Consider the following 3,621-nt stretch of genomic DNA (forward strand, 5'->3'; position numbering starts at 1 on the left):
GAAAGATTTTAAAATTGGGGTAACATGATTTTTTAAATTTTTTTTAATCATTTATCATTTTTACATTTGTAATCATCCAACAACATTCCAAACATAAAGTGGGCAGTAAAGGAATCTTTGTCTACAAACAATAAGACATATTTTCCCAGAAAATATTTAAGTACACATAAGAAAGGAAAAGAGCATCATCTGTCAACTTGACAGAATATTAAGGCTTTTTCCCCAGAAAATGTAACCGTTTTATTTAAACATGAACATTTAATATTTTGTTCTGTTCTTATTTTGATATACTGGCATCAATTTAAAAAGAAAAAACACATAATTTGTGTGTCCTTTTTGCAACATCAAATGGAAAAAATCAGCTACTGCGTTTTCAAACTAAAAAATATAGAGAAATGGGTTACGGTAGTCAGAAGAAAGGAAGATTTCAAATACTGACAGTAGCGTTGAGTTTATTTTTTGTAATGCAACTACAAGGTAACATAACACAATGTACAGTATTATAGATGCACATTATATATTAGAATAAATCTATATTTTTCAGAGTAGGTTTGATAAAATAAAATAAAAATCTGTTGGTCAGAAAGCTTCCGGAAATGAAGTAATCGGACCGTTTACTGTTAGGTGTAAGGAACGCACGTGTTCTTCTGCAGAAACAGCATGGCCTTCTCTGGGAGACGTCGTGTCTCGGAGGTTTGTAGTGTCTATATCTCAATATTGTCAAAGTCAAATGTTTACACGCCTAAACATATCTGTAATTACATGTCAGTATGAAAAATGTCACTTTTTTTTTTTTTTACCGCATTAGCATTATTGAGCTGGGAAAAGAGCGATCTTATCAAAGTGGGAAACAAAGAGGAAACATTTTTCTAGGACTGTTGCATTTGGAGTTGGCAGGTTTACTTTGGTTTCCAGCATTTACATAGAGCTTCAGTAGGCCTTTTCATACCAAAAATAGTTAACCCTGGATCCTTAGCAGCGTTTCCAATGTCGGGCCTAAAGCGAGCGTAGGCATACATGATAGGAAGTGTGTTCGGAGTTGGAAGGAGCATAATATAATCAGATATATGTGTCTGCCTCGTTAATAGATCAAGTGTGCTCCTAATAAGTCACAGTAATGTCCGACTGAGCTCTAACTTATTTTAGGCCTAAGTTTTCCCCCTGAAAAACATGATAGAGATGGTTATAAAGTTTGTCCATCTTTTTTTTTCTGCTGCTAGTTTAGCATTGCTTTGACAAGTCTTCAAGCATTACACACATTGTTGATCTCTAGAAATATCAGCTGCCCTAATTCTACAGTCAGTTCAGGTTATTCCCATGCTCCAATGACTTCACCTGTCCTCAGCGGTTCCCCAGCTATTTCATCTTTGAATCCAACCCAACCAACTTCTAAGGCAAAAAGAGTGCAGGAACAGCTCACAAGGTCCCACTATACTCACTGCAAGTTCACTATACATTGTTTTCAAATCCAGGTTGCAAATCATAGAACCTCTACGAATGAGCTGAATAATGTTTATGTATAAATATAATTTTCTCCACTCAAGACAGTTTCCTGGAATTTTCCAGAAAAAAAAGACAGAAATGCCATCATGTTGGTATGATTATGCCATCATGTTGGCATCATTAGTGATGAGGAAGATGTTGATGACACTGAAAATCATACAGAGGATGAACAATTAGGGGTTAGTCTTGTGTAGCTACTTACTTGACTACAGCAATTATGTGCTATCTACTCAAAAACCGATCAGGGGTGCGTTTCCCGAAAGCATCGTTGGCCAACTATGGTCGCAAGTTCCGTCGTTACCAATAGAGTTCAATGGACATTGCGATGAACTTGCGACCATAGTTGGCCAACGATGCTTTCGGGAAACGCACCCCAGACTGTCTGACTTGAAGTGTAAAGCACTTAAACCACAGTTCATTATTTCGTTTTTTTTGTGCTCCTTAGGAATATAGATTATACCTAACCTAAATAATAGCACTATGTGAAAAAGCTCATTTAAATAATGGTACATCAGTCTCCCCGAACAGTTATGCAGGAAAAATTCTAAAAAATATGTACACTCTTACTCCTGTAAGTTGCGTAAAGTCATCAAATCAATTTAGAGCTGCTTGAACGTGACATCCAATTTTCTTTGCATTGTTTATCAGAGACTGAGACTTTTTATGCATAATTACTAATTAACTTTGATGCAGTTTAAAAGTTTATTTCACTGTAACCAGTTCCTCAGTTTCATTAGATTTTTTTTATGTATTTATAGATATGCCCGATCTGCCAGGGAGAGTTCTCAACTGATGTGCTACCAGTGCATGCAAGTCTTTGCATTGATAAGTAAATATAAATGTTTTGCTAATGCAATGCAAAAATTGTATCATCCAAAAATGTATGTTTGAGTCACATCAGTTTTTGACATTGAATATTGGACATTCATTTCTGAAGTCGCTGCCATCTAATTGAACAAATTGGTTACTATTTATTGCAGTGAAAGTTACATCAATACCACATTCGTTTAAGGTCTTCTCTAGAGTCCATTTTTGAAGAACATCCAGGGATGTCGCAAATGCCAAGGTCCTCATTCTTCAGAGATTCTACAACTGGTAGGTTTTTAAAAATGATCAAAGTATGTCGGTCAAAGTACCCAGGGTTTGAAATTATATTTTTCACTCAGCAGATTGATGGAAACCTTACTTGTCATAATTGTTCATGATTCTCTTATAGAAAAAATAACCTACCTTAAAGCTAACCGTTTCTCAATTGTATAAACCACATAATTTTTATGGTGAAACAAAAAGTTGAACTGGCAAAGTTGTTTTCCTCAGCAGGGTGAACAGTTCATTCATTTGTACTGCTCTTGCATTTGTCCAGTATGGAAAACCGAACCATGTCCAAAGAAGGCTAGTCGGCTTTTTGTTCAAGAGATCTGCTGTTAAAATGAGGAGAACCCAAGTCTGACTCTGACTATTAATGTTACTGATGACTTGCAAAAGCAAGACAGTGCAGTAATTTTGTTCTACAAGCAAGAACATGTGAATTGGGGAGCTCTGGTGAAGTTCAACTTGAAAGGTAATGATCCACAATGTTCTTAAAATGATGTTGATATTGTTTTTCAAAACCGTTAAAGACAGAGATGCTGGCAGAACTGCAGGTATTTTCAAAATATATTTTTCTGATTGCAGTTGGTAAAGGAGTGACACGACATGTCTTTTCATTGATGATGAATAAACTCAAATCTGGATTCAATTTTAACATAGTTTTGTGAGTGACATGCATGATACAGACGTCTTTTGTTCCTTGCCCTGCTCCAACATGACTTGGTCCTGTGTCATCTTCACTATGGTCTGATGATGATGGCTGTGTAGCTTCATCATGGATTACTTTATCAGCAGATAAATCATCAACATACACTAAATAATTTCTTGAGGATTTCAGAAATCTCAAAAATGGGTGTGACTTTTGAAGTCTGACTTTTAAGGAGAAAGCTTTGTAAGATGAAATGTCAACACCTTTTTCCTTAACTGTTTTCTTAAAAAGGCCATTTAGCCAGGACAGCCTTAACACCTCACGGTTTCTCAGCAACCTCTCTTCCACCACTGACTTACAGAAATGGGTGTAGCCTGCCT

This window comes from Squalius cephalus, assembly GCF_949319135.1.
Source record: "Squalius cephalus genome assembly, chromosome: 4".
Classification (NCBI taxonomy): Eukaryota; Metazoa; Chordata; class Actinopteri; order Cypriniformes; family Leuciscidae; genus Squalius; species Squalius cephalus.